Source organism: Rhinopithecus bieti, unplaced genomic scaffold (genome assembly GCF_001698545.2).
Source record: "Rhinopithecus bieti isolate Rb0 unplaced genomic scaffold, ASM169854v2 scaffold_12653, whole genome shotgun sequence".
NCBI lineage: Eukaryota > Metazoa > Chordata > Mammalia > Primates > Cercopithecidae > Rhinopithecus > Rhinopithecus bieti.
Window position 1 is genome coordinate 1,623,601 of NW_016807437.1, and position 13,905 is coordinate 1,637,505.

Here is a 13,905-nt window from a genome sequence, read left to right on the forward strand (position 1 = left end):
GGCCGGATCTCAGCTCACTGCAAGCTCTGCCTCCCGGGTTCACGCCATTCTCCTGCCTCAGCCTCCCGAGTAACTGGGACTACAGGCGCCCGCCACCTCGCCTGGCTAGTTTTTTTGTATTTTTTTTAGTAGAGACGGGGTTTCACCGTGTTAGCCAGGATGGTCTCGATCTCCTGACCTCGTGATCCGCCCGTCTCGGCCTCCCAACCTTGACTAAATCTTATCTCAATATAGGGCTCATTTTCAATTGAATCAGCTCTCATCTTTAACATATCATCGGTAAATGCTTAATACTCTAAGATTACTGTTAATGAGGGAATTGGTTAAATAAATTATGTGACATAAATACGGTGGAATACTGGGCAACTCATAGGATGTAGATCTATGTATAGAAGTGGACAGACATCCATAATATGTTATTGATTGGAAAAGACCAAGTTTTTTTTGTTTTTGTTTTTTAGGAATATGAAGATTTTTGTTTTCATTTAAAAAAAATAAATACAGAAAGAAGGATCCAAAATTAACAGTATTAATTTCTGGGTGGTGGGGTTACAGGAGATTATTTTACGATCTACTTCTCTTCATTGTCCTTTGTTTTAACAATAAACATATATTTTATAAAAATTTTAAAAGCCTTTTTGATATAATGGAGAAGAACAGATAATTTAAGTGATGGATAGTACAGACAGTAGATTCAAATGAGATGGCAAATTAAAGATGCATTGAGATAAAGACAAATGTTCACAGGTTTAATAGATATCTAAAGCAGCTATGGGTAAATCACCAAGGGAATAATACTGTGTGTGTAGGAGGCTAATGAGGACTCGGATGCATAGACATAGATAAATACAATCTGGAAATGAATGAAGGTACTGTGCCTATCTATAGCATATTTCTTTATGTTGTCATATCAGTCATTCTCTTTAGGAATCTGATGTGCTTATTAATATTTCATCAGAATATTAGTTCTTTTCCTTAACTATGAATTCAAGCGATAGCTGCAGTTGTATTGCTATACTTTTATACCATATGGTAGATAATAAAACTGCATAAATTTCAGGAACTTAAATATATAATCTGAGCACTATGTGTTAATCTAGAGATATTTTCTATTAGGAATTGAAATAGAAAAAGATGGCTACTTTATAAAATAATGTAATTTTAGAATTATTTAATTAATATGTATACTAGGATTTTTGAAGACTAAAAAAAGGTATATGGAGTCTGTCCTAGGTTTTAGAGAGCTTACTGTGTGGTTAGAGAGAAAGATGTTTTATAAATAACTATAAAGATGGCTAAAATGAAAACTATACCTTTTGACTTTTGTAGAGGTTAATAGATTATTATGTATCTTCACTTGTGAAAGCATGGATTAAGTTTCAATTAATTTAATACATTACTGTATGGAAAAGAAGGGTAGTTAAATATTAAATACTTGTTCTTACGTTTAAGGCAAAGGTATGTGGTTTCAATGGACTATTTTAATGATTTTAAAATATATATTTTAATTCTCAAAAATGCAAAATGTGTTATAGCATTATAGAGTATCTATAACCAGTTATTTTATAAATGGGTGTTTTTTACTTAAGTGGCTTTACTTTCCAATTTTATTTTCCATTTCTTTTTTTTTTTTTTTCTTTTTTTATTTTTTATTATCCTTTCTAGGGTACAGGTGCACAATGTGCAGGTTGTTACATATGTATACATGTGCCATGTTGGTGTGCTGCCATTAACTCATCATTTACATTAGGTATATTTCCTAATGCTATCCCTCCCCCCTCCCCCTACCATAAAACATTTATTTTCCATTTCTAATAGGATGGGTCATTTGTTGAACAAAATATAGAATTAAGGGCCTCCTTTGAGCCAATTGATAGTTTTCTAAACCCAGTCTATTCTGTACATCTTTTCTTTAGCTTGTAAGACAATTTCTAAACATTTTGTCTAGTGTTGTACTTAGGAACTTAATATTGCATAATTCTAATAATAACTTAATAATTCTAATAATACTTTTTTTTTTTGAGACGGAGTTTTGCTCTGTCCCCCAGGCTGGAGTGCAGTGGCATGATCTCGGCTCACTGCAACCTCTGCATCCCAGGTTCAAGCGATTCTCCTGCCTCAGCCTCCTGAGTAGCTGGGACTACAGGCACGCGCCACCATGCCCAGCTAATTTTTGTATTTTCTTTCTAGTGTAGATGGGGTTTCACAATATTGGCCAGGCTGGTCTCAAACTCCTGACCTTGTGACCCACTCGCCTTGGCCTCCCAAAGTGCTGGGATTACAGACACGAGCCTTTTATAGTTGTATAGATAATGTCACACTCTTAAGAGCTTTACAGATATTTATTCATATAATATTCTCACTGCCTGTTTTAATAGCCTTCTATTCACCCACTGCTGTGGGAGGGACTGCCACTCTTGGGTCATGGGGGTGGCTGAACATATAATACCTAACACTGTACAGATGAGATCAACAGTTTGATTTATTAGTCACATATACACACAGCCCAGGGGGAAAGGACACTGCACACCATGCAGTGCACTTGGAAGTTGTATTCTGGAACAGAATGAGCATCCAGGGGCAGTGAGACAGGCTTTGTAGAATAAAGAGGGTGAGATGCCCCACGTTTCTATATGAAGCTATGATTGGCTTGTTTACATAATTACACGAACTGGCAGTGAACTGAAACCTGCCACCCAGGAATAAGTGGGAATTACACCTGGTTCATTTGAGAAGGTGAGCTGTTTGGCCAGGGGACCTTATGCCCATGAGCAAGGTGGGGAGGGAAGGGGAACTTGCAATTATCTTTTAAGGTCCTCCCAATTTTACCAGATTCAAGGGATCCTATAATATTGGACTTCAATTTTAGGCCTTATACCACACTTACCCTATGAGGGAGGTATGTGCTATTATCCTCATTTCATAGATGAGGTTATTAGGTACACAAGGTAACTTGTTTAAAACTATTAACAACCATTCCCCTGACTGTTTTCTTCTGTGTTTGCTTTCCTTCAACCCAGATATTATAGAAATTCTTGATGTCCAGAAATAAAAGGAAAGCATATAGAAATGTGATGTTTTATCCCATTTCTAACTCAGAAATGAACTACCTTGACATTTTTATTAATTGCCGAAGTTTTTAATTCAAGTCCCCTGATGATTCTGTTTCCATTTATTAGTCCACAAACTCTGATATAGGTAAATACGTTTGCATTTCTTGATTGAGAGCTGATAGACATAATCTTTATAGAGAGAGGTAAGAGATTTGGTTTCCTCTTTAAGAGCCTTTAAAAGCAGAATGAATAGTAAGATAATTTGGATTTTGCTACTTTTAGAGGGAATAGTCTACTGATCATCATTTCTAAAGATCAGTGTTTCTGCAAGTAATTTTAACTATCTGTGTTTCTTAAAATGTATAAAACCTTTTGGTCAATAGAAATTTTGCTGGTTTACTTGATTACAACTTTAGAATTTGCAAACTTGGTTTGTCATTATTGTTTTAGCACATACTTTTATATGCACCAGGAAGTAATTAATGATTATCTGGGATATTTTTTATTCTTTTCCCCTATAATTGTGTCAGAGCATCTTATTTCTCTTGATAATACTGGGTATCTTTTCTCTGAATTTGTTTTCACATAATGCAAGTGTAATTGTAAACTAGCTGCTTTTGTTTTTTCCTTTTTTTTTAGTCTGGCCAAACCTTTGATATAAAGAAGAATAATATTTATAGAGTATTATTTGTAATGAACTCTATGTCCTAAATAAAAGCAGATTTACCAAGTTTGGATTTTTCACATTCCCTTTATCTTGCCTGTGAACTTTGTCAAATTAACTTTTAAAAAATACAAACTCTGTTTATTAAAGAGTCTTGAATCTAGTATATTGGGGTAACAAGTTTCTTTAGTCTTCCTTTCTGTTTTAATAAGAACTGTGATTTAGTTCTTATTAAGTGATTTAGTGGTAGAATGCAAAATGCTCTCAGTTCTGCTATAATACTTAATGCAAATTTGTTTCAATTGATGTATTAGGGAATGATTTGAGCATAACAGTGAATTTTGTGTATTAGGATACGTACTTCAAACATCTACCCTCTACCTTTAGTTCACCAATGTGTTATGAGCGCCATCCATTCATATCTGGTGTTACATTGTTCTGTCTAATTTCAGATCATCCTTCTGCTGCTACTTTATAACTTACAGGCTATAGGCCTTGCAGTAACCACTTCCATAAGCAACTTTCTTTTTCAAGGTAGAGTGCCATATACATATATACTTTAATTATACTTTAAGTTCTGGGATACATGTGCAGAAGAATGTGCAGGTTTGTTACATAGGTATACATATGCCATGGTGGTTTGCTGCACCCATCAACCCGTCATCTACATTAGGTATTTCTCCTAATGCTATCCCTCCCCTAACCCCCTACTCCCCAACAGGCTCTGGTGTGTGATGTTCCCCTCCCTGTGTCCTTGTGTTCTCATTGTTCAACTCCCACTTATGAGCGAGAATATGCGGTGTTTGATTTTCTGTTCCTGTGTTAGTTTGCTGAGAAGGATGGTTTCCAGCTTCATCCATGTCCCTGCAAAGGGCATGAACTCATCCTTTTTTTTTTTTTTTTTTTGGAGATGGAGTTTCTCTCTTGTTGCCCAGGTTGGCGTGCAATGGCGCGATCTTGGCTCACTGCAACCTTCGTCTCCTGGGATCAAGCTATTCTTCTGCCTCAGCCTCCAGAGTAGCTGAGACTACAGGTGCATACCACCACACCCGGCTGATTTTGTATTTTAGTAGAAACGGGGGTTTCACCATGTTTAGCCAGGCTGGTCTCCAAACTTCTAACCTCAGGAATTCCACCTCGCCTCAGCCTCCCAAGTGCTGTTGATTCAGGCGTGAGCCACCCACGCCTTGCCAAACTCATACTTTTTTATGGGACTGCATAGTATTCCCATGGTGGTATATGGCCACATTTTCTTTATCCAGTCTATCATTTGATAGGCATTTGGTTAGTTCCAAGCCTTTGCTATGTGGAATAGTGCTGCAGTAATACATACATGTGATGTGGTCTTTATGAGTAGAATAATTATATAACTTTGGGTATATACCGCATGTAATGGGATTGGCTGTCAAATGGTATTTGCTGGTTGCTAGGGGTCCTGAGGAATTGCACACTGTCTTCACAATAGTTGAACGGGTACCTGCGCACCAACAGTGATAAGAAGCATCCGTATTTGTCTCCACATCCTTTCCAGGCATCTGTTTGTCACCAGCCAGTAACCCGGAATCTGACTTTTTGACAGTGTGGCGCCAGTTCTACACTGGCGTGAGTGTGGGTATATCTCATTGGTGTTTTTGACTTTGCTATTTCTCTACGATGACAGCTGATGATGGCCATTTTGGTGCTGATATGTTTGTTTGCACATAAATGTCTTCTTTCGAGAAGTGTCTGTTCATATCCCTTTCCACTTTTTGATGGGGTTGTTTGTTTTTTTCTTGTACACTTGTTTAAGTTCCTTGTAGATACTGGAAATTAGTCCTTTGTCAGATGGATAGATTGCAAAAATTTCTTCCCATTCTGTAGATTGCCTGTTCACTCTGATGATAGTTTCTTTTGCTGTGCAGAAGCTCTTTAATTAGATCCCATTTGTCTATTTTGGCTTTTGTTGCCATTGCTTTTGGTGTTTTAGTCATGAAGTCTTTGCCCATGCCTATGTCCTGAATGGTATTGCCTAGGTTTTCTTCTAGGGAATTTATGGTTTTAGGTCTTACATTTAAGTCCTTAATCTACGTTGAGTTAATTTTTGTATAAGGTATAAGGAAGGGATCCAGTTTCAGTTTTCTGCATATGGCTAGCCAGTTTTCCCAACATCATTTATTAAATAGGGAATCCTTTCCTCATTGCTTGTGTTTGTCAGGTTTGTCATAGATCAGATGGTTGTCGATGTGTGATATTATTTCTGAGGCCTCTGTTCTGCTTCATTCGTCTATATATCTGTTTTGGAACCAGTGCCATGCTATTTTGGTTACTTGTAGTATAGTTTGAAGCCAGGTAGCATGATGCCTCCAGCTTTGCTCTTTTTGTTTAGGATTGTCTTGGCTATATGGGCTTTTTTTGGTTCCATATGAAATTTAAAGTAGTTTTTTTCAATTTGTGAAGAAAGTCAATAGTAGCCATTTAAGTGAGGAATTACTACCTACCAGCCAACCCATATGCTCTGATAGTTATAAGCACATTTGGCACACTGATGATCATGCAGCTCTTCTTTTAGAAGAAAAAAAATGTATTTTTTGGCAATTACTTTCTTTGGGAAGGAACAGCTGTATTTGAAGTCCTGTCATGATTATATGAACTCTCTACAAAACAGTTAATGTAAAGTTAAACCTCACTAATATATACAGGCCCAGTAATACTTCATGCTGGAACTAAAATTATTTAATATATTTTTAAAATAAAAATATGTGAGGACAAGTCCATACGTTATTTTTTGAGGACTTTCAATTGTTATTCACACTACTAGATTATAAAGGTTACTAGTCATATAAAGATTGTTTAAAAGACTACTCTATCATTTACATAAAATACTTTAACATAATCCTTGATTCATTAAAAAAAAAACTAAGGAAAGAAGAAAATCATTGAATACCATAAATCCTAACAATAAATAGATTATTATTATTTCTTTTTTTTAGATTATGGTATGCTTGTTCACTGGATCATTTATGAACAACATAAATTGAGTGGGCATGATGGCTCACACCTATAATCCCAGCACTTTGGGAGGCCAAGGCAGATGGATCACGAGGTCAGGAGTTCGAGACCAGCCTGGCCAAGATGGTGAAACCCCGTCTCTACTAGAAATACAAAAAAATGCCTCTGTAGCCCCACCTACTCAGGAGGCTGAGGCAGAAGAAACGCTTGAACCCAGGAGGCGGAGGTTACAATGAGCTGAGATCACGCCACTGTACTCCAGCTTGGGCAACAGAGCAAGATTACATCTAAAAAAACAGTAGTAATGTTTAGGTGATATAAATGACCCTGTTTATTTTGAGTTAACTGAAAAACTATTGATTTAGTACACTAACATTGAAACCTTAAGTACAGGCTAAGGATAACAAATCCTGTTATCCTCAGTTAAGTTACTTAAAAAAGAATGATAAAGAACAGAAAAGGGCCTGAATAGCATCTGTATGCAAACTAATCTGGAAAATGGGAGGAGATATCAGGAGAATGACAAATTAAAGGAAGTCTTTGTGATTATTAGAAGATAATTACTTTCACAGATCTTAATTATAGCGTAATTATAGCTTTTTCTTTCTATCAAAAACTGCACTCTGAGAATTTTCTTGCCAAAATAGGAATTGAGAAACTTTGGATGTTGTGAAGTAACTGTATTAAATTATGTGTGTGTGTGTGTGTGTGTGTATTTTAGGACTGGCATAAATCCAGGATGCCAAAAAACATTTTAAACTGCTTATTGTTCAAAAATAGTTTCTAATATCATTAAATGTGTAATAGGCTGAGTACTATATAGAAATAGTGTGTTATCAATCAACATTTATTGAGTACCTGATTTGAATTAGTCATTAAGCTGGAACACTTCTTTTATAATTAGTGAAAGAGAAGATAAACACTTTTATATAAAAGGTATATAAAAGAGGTTTATCTTCTCTTTCACAAAATGATACCAGGTGTCACATAAATGGGAATCCAGAAGATGGGAAAACTCACTGTGGTTTTGAATGAGTCAATATACAGAATTTAGGAACTATGTTGAGGTTTATGTGAAGTAAAGTGTTCATCTAAGGGAACACTTGGAAAACAAAAGTTGAAAAGTTAGATTAGGGGCCAGAATGTTGGATATCTTGCCTTTCTGCCTCTACTGTCCTTCCCCCAACACCACCCCCTCAATAAGCTAAGGATAAAATGATAGGCTAAACAGGGGTAGTAAGTAGTATTAGAAACGGAAAGCAAATTAGAGTCACTGAGAAGAAGTTTGTGAACAGATGGTGAGATAACCTAGTATACAGTTGTTATTAAATATTAAGGTGTAATGCATAATAAAAGTTTGGGTCTTTAAATGCAAATTAAAATAATGAAACATTTGATTCTTGACAGTGTTTTCATCTCCCTGAAACCCATATCCTTCCACATTACTGTCTTATAAGCATGTATCCCTAGATTGTGAGAATCAACCTAAATCTAAGCCGCCTTATTGTGTGGATTTCTTTTATATCAGTTGGTGTTGCCATTATTCATCCATCCAGTAATCTAATTCAGAATTCTGTGAGGAATCCTAGACTTCTCTCAGTATTTTACCCTGATATTCCATTAGTCACTCAGTTCCATTTAGTCTCCTAACTAGCGATCAATATAATTCCTTTTCTTTAATCCATACTGCTTAATTAACCCAAATCTTCTCTTTCCTACATAATATAGTAGCCTACTAATAGCTCATATTTCCCCCAGCCTCCCCCATCCCACACTACTTTCTAATGGATGTCAGAGATATTTTCTTAAAAGACAAATATAATTATTTTACTATTGCCCATTGTTTATATAACATCAAAGCTCTTTAGTCTGACATTCGTGACGCGACTCTTGCCTATGTCTCTAGTCTTATTCCCCGAGAAAGTTCCAGGAATCATGTAGAACAACATAGTTCCCTCGATGTGTCATGTCTTTGTATTTTATATTTCTTTTTCCTGGTATTGTTGTATCCACATAGACTTAACTATCCTTTTCTAGGTATCCTGACAAATTTCTACTCCTTCCCAAGATTTATCTCATCTGGAAGGCTGTTTTAGTCCATACTCTTGCAGGCAGAGTGAGGCATTCCTGTTTTGGTTACTCCCATTATAGCTCCTAACATATGTTGTAATTGTGCATCCATACTTATTTACCTGGCATTTCCTTGAAGTCAGCACTTGTGCTTCATTTATCTTTGTATTTTCAAGCATTTAGTTCAACACCTTCCAGAAAATGAGCTTGTCTTAGTCCATGCAGGCTGCTATAACAAAAAGCAAAGATTGGATGACAGAAGCAATGAACATTTATTTCTCACAGTTCTACAAGCTGAGAAGTCCTAGATCAGGGTGCCAGCAAATTATGTCTAATGAATGTCTGCTTCCTAGTTCATAGACAGCTATCTTTGTACTGTGTCCTCAACAGGGCAGAAGAGGGCCAGGGAGCTCTCGGGGTCTCTTTTATAAAGGGCACTAATCCCATTCATGAAGACTCTACTCTTACGATCTAATTACCTTCCAAAGGCCCCACCTCTTAATACCATCACATTGGGGGTTAGGATTTCAACATATAAATTTTGAGGGGGGGATAGGAACATTCAGTACATAACAGAGGTTTAAAAAATAATCAAATGAATTAATAATTCTTCTTTATAAAAGTTACAGTGTTTAATTTCAATTTTAGTAAGGTTTATTAATAACATTTATTTTTCATTAACTTGTATTATAAATTACAAAAACTTTATTGTAATAATTGTAATTTATTTAAATGCCTATTTATCTCAGGTACCTTGCTAGTCACTTAAAAAATTATTAAAATTTCAAGCAACACAAAAGCAGAAAAAATAGTGTAATGAAGCTTCGTAAACCCATGACCAAATTTAATATTGGTTAGATTTTTGTCACTGTTAACTTCATCAGTCCTGTGTTGCTATTATTGCTGCTGAAATAATTAAATCTCAAAGCTCATTTTCTTCTACCTGCTGTATACGTTAGTATGTATTTCTAAAATATAAGGACACATTCTTATATAACTGCAATGCCTCCTAACTTTTTGAATTTGCAGCAAAGGGGTCACCTATCAGTAGGATCCAGTCGTACTGGATGAAGATGTCTTTGATCTGCTTCTTGGAAGCCTCATTCACATATTTCTGGTAATAGGCTACCAGGGATTTGGAGACATACTGCTGGATAGCACAAGTCTGAGCCACATGACCACTACCCTTCACATGGACACAGATGTCCACACCAGCAAACCACTCCCTTGCCCAGAAGCAGAGGGGTCAATAATTTTTAAGACTATAAAGAGATCCTGACATCAAGACGTCTGTGAACTGTTTACTTAAATGAGCATAAGAATGGTTTTAATTCTGATTACAGTAGATTTTAAGTTTATCTGTGTACATTAAAGCACAATCTTGTAGTTTTCTGCTTATAGACTTGGGGATTGACAAAATAGAGCAGAAATGATGTCTTCGTGCGTTTACTGTACAGATCAGATCTGTTCATTCTATTCCGGGTAAAAATGAAAACGCCACTGCTCCTTTTAAAACTAGGAATAAAGACTTCTTTTAAGTTTTATTAAAACTGAAGTTTAATATAATTCAAAGTAAAATCAAGCATACTTGAATTTACACCATTGTTGTGATCCTGGGAGGCTGTGTGAAAGGTACTTTCTCAATTTAAATGAGAACATGAGTTCTTGTTATTTCTGACTCAGTGCGTAAAGAAGTACTGGTTTCCATATGGCTAAATGCTTATAATTTGTTTTGTAAATCTCTAGAAATCAAATGCATTTAATACATTTCCCTGATTCCTCTAAGCTGAGTAAGTGACTTGTATTTTATCGTTGTGTTTTGAAAAATCTGAAAACCATCCTGTCATTCTGTTCCATTGGAATAACCTAAAGCCTTTTGATTTTATAATGCTGTAGTCAAGCTGGTAGATGCTGAATATTGAAGCTTGATTTAAAACTCTGCTTTTCCCTCATACACCAAGATAACTACATTCACTGCATATTTTTGTTTCTCCAAAAGTACTAGTAACTATTCAACCATCTACTGAGTAATATTAGAATGTTACACAACTATAATTGTTTCTAATGGGAATTTTACTTTCTAAAGCTTCCAATTTTAATTTCTTTTCATCTAATTGAGACATTTTAATAAGTAAAGCTTTCTAAAATTCAAAGGGAAATTTTATTGTTACACAATACAGAAACTGTAAAAAAATTATTCATATAGAAGTAAAGCCCGTCTTAATACTTTTTTGGGACCAGATCTTATAATTAGTGGTAGAAAAGCATATTGTCTTTATGTTAATAAGGAAGCAATGAGTTAAGTGCTTATTATGGACTTGCATTATCTCAGCTACTAAGATTTATAGTTCTCTCCTCATTTTCTTGGGCTTTAGCTCAAAATTTTACTAGCATATTCAACAGCTATATTTTGTAGCGCTAAAACTCTATAGAAAGTGTTCAACACTTAAAAGCTTGTACAGGAGACTTTGTTGCCCAAGATTAGTGTCACAGCATGGAATATTACTGATTTCTAAGAAAGTGGTACAAATTATAGGAAGTTACAGATACTGTTTGTTTTAATAATTAAGAAAATAAACAAATAGACGTCCAGAGGGCACATGGAAGATAGTAAGTAGATTGATGTTTAGGACTGTGTTTTATATATTGGTTTAACTTATTGGTGTTTCTAATAAGAATACAGAGAACATTAATTTCCTTAAATCCACAGGATGTTCTTGTTCTGTTCAAGGAGGAGAAATGGATGAAAGAGCCTACAGCCAGACTCCTATCTCCTTAATTCAATTCAAAAAATATATGAGAATCCATTATTTTCACTTTGCTGAGCTGTAATGCTACAGATATTGTATTAGAAATTGATTCTACTCTTTAAGGAGCTTATAGTCTGAAAGGAGCAATAAGATAATGATATATGTTAATAGCTATAAGAGAGGGAAACAGTATAACTGAACCTTAAGAAAAATAAATTTAAATTCATAGGAAAGCTTGGGAGTTAGGAGAGAAGGAAGACCAAAGGAGTTGGTATTTGAGACAGGGCTTAAAGGAAGTATGGATAGCCTTTCAGTAGAGAGAAAAAGGGAAGGCAGATCCTCAGGAATACACTGGTTCAAATACATCTAAATTCCACAGAGCACAGAAAAGACAAGTCATTTAAAAACTATCAATTACCTTTTAGATTTACAGCTGACTGTAGCTTTGATTTATGTCACTCTGTGGCATTACATGGAAAGTGGAAAAAGTGTGTTCTTTGCCACTTGCCTCTGGGTGACAGTGGACATGAGTGTGATTTTAGATTTATTTCCAGTTTAAAGGACTAGTAGTACAATGCTGATGGTGTTGCTTAAAGACTCTCCCACAGTATTTGTTCTTAATTATTTCCACCTTTTTAGATTTGTATAATTCTGGGATCGTACAGGGTTCTCGGGCTACCTTGAAGTGGTCATTTTATTTTTAGAAGCTTGCCACTCCGTAGTCAGTGTATAAATATAAAAACTTGTTTGCACTTTGAACAAGTTCACTATGTGTTCTAATGACTAAAAATTAAGGGATTTTGTTAGTAGCCAAGCAAAAGCTTATTTAGAAATTCAGCTGTACTGCAATGCAAATTAAACTCATTAGCTGCCCTTTGCTAGATGCATATACATTTTTAATTTTTCATTCATTTTAATTCTTTTAGTGCTGGGATGAATCCATTCATCTTTAAGTACTTTACTGCTTCCACTACAATGAGTGCTACTGCCAGTTTCCACTAATAATAGCAGTACTCATGGCTACCATTTCCAGAGTACTCACAAGGTGAACTTGTGTAGCTTTGGGCTCACAGTTAGTAAAACAAGTAAAATTTATGTAATGGTTCTTACCAAATGGCACACCAAGATTTTTTTAAAATGAGAGTGCTTAATCATAATATCTCATATTATTTCTTAGAACTCATTCTTTTGGAAAAGTGAAATAGAAAAACATACTGCTATGCAAATGACCATTATTACATAAAGCTGTAAAAACCAGACCAGAAGTTTACCTCACTTGTACACCATTCTAAGATTGAAGTAGTCAAAGATGAACAAGGTACTGACCGACCGGCCTACAAGGAGCTGATGATTCAGTAGAGAGAGAGGAGGTAAAGAAATTGCTATAATACAGTTGATAACTACAGTACTTTTGAATGGAAATGTTTTGAGAGTTGAAGTTAAAAATCGAATTTCATATGTATTGTTGAAAAGGCTAGATTTCGCGCTATTAGTAGCAAGATCTTTCCTATGTTCCTCAAATGATTCTACCCAGAGGTAAAACTGTTGCAGGAAGGACTTGATAGCCTTGGCTTTAATAGCTCAGTTAAAAAGAGGTCACTCTTAAAGTCTCAGGCTCTTAGGATTAGATGAGATTCCCCATTATGAAAGAGAATTTTGAGTGCTCTTTGGAGTGTCAGTGAATTTCTGACACCCCTGTAATATCTGCTGGGCTTCTGATGCTCAGAGGTTCCTTGAACCACTCTAGCTTCAAGTAAGAGAAGGGATGTTGGTGTAATTTAAAAGATTCTCACCCTTGGTGCCATTGCCATTTTCTGCTTTCAGATCTTTTCTTATGGAATAACTTTCGATCTCAGTTATTAAAATCTGGTGAACATCAGTACATATTTTAATATGGTATAGAAGTCACATTTTTTAAAACTGTCTTTCGGATTTTTCTTTTAGAGATAGTGGGAACAGAATTTGTGTTCCAGTTAGTGACTGGCCTTTAAAGTTAAGTTTACTGTAAAAGTACCAATCCATTATAATTCATTTAAAACCTGTCGTTTTTTCACCTAGGGTTACATCAGCATTATTTCATAGCATAGAGCTGCCTGTTTATACCTGCTTTTTTGTTGTTGTTGTTGTTGCAGTGTTTCAGCCAAAATGGAACATCTATAACAATAAAAGGAAGGTCAAAAACTGCAATTTACTATTTGTATAGACCATTACAATTGGCCTTCTTACAGTCACACCAAAAATTTTGTTTGGGGCATGTGTTTTGTATTTAAGATATTTTGTCATTATAGTGTATTTAAAAAATAATGTTGGCACTATTAAATTATCTTCTAAGGATATCTTTAAAAATTGTGGGGCTAGCATTCTCTATGGAGTCAAATTT

General features: G+C 35.3%; 1 protein-coding gene across 2 annotated transcripts in view; it reads left to right on the forward strand.

Annotated features, from left to right (window-relative positions):
- Positions 1-13,905, forward strand: part of SESN3 (sestrin 3) — a 67,977-nt gene that overhangs the window by 17,544 nt on the left and 36,528 nt on the right. Inside the window, exon 2 of one of the 2 annotated variants that reach the window (XM_017882005.1) lies at positions 12,703-12,895. The exons of the other annotated variant lie outside the window; for it this stretch is intronic. The gene's annotated coding sequence lies outside the window, so the exon portion shown is untranslated. The remainder of the gene's footprint in view (positions 1-12,702; positions 12,896-13,905) is intronic. 2 annotated transcript variants of the gene reach the window in all.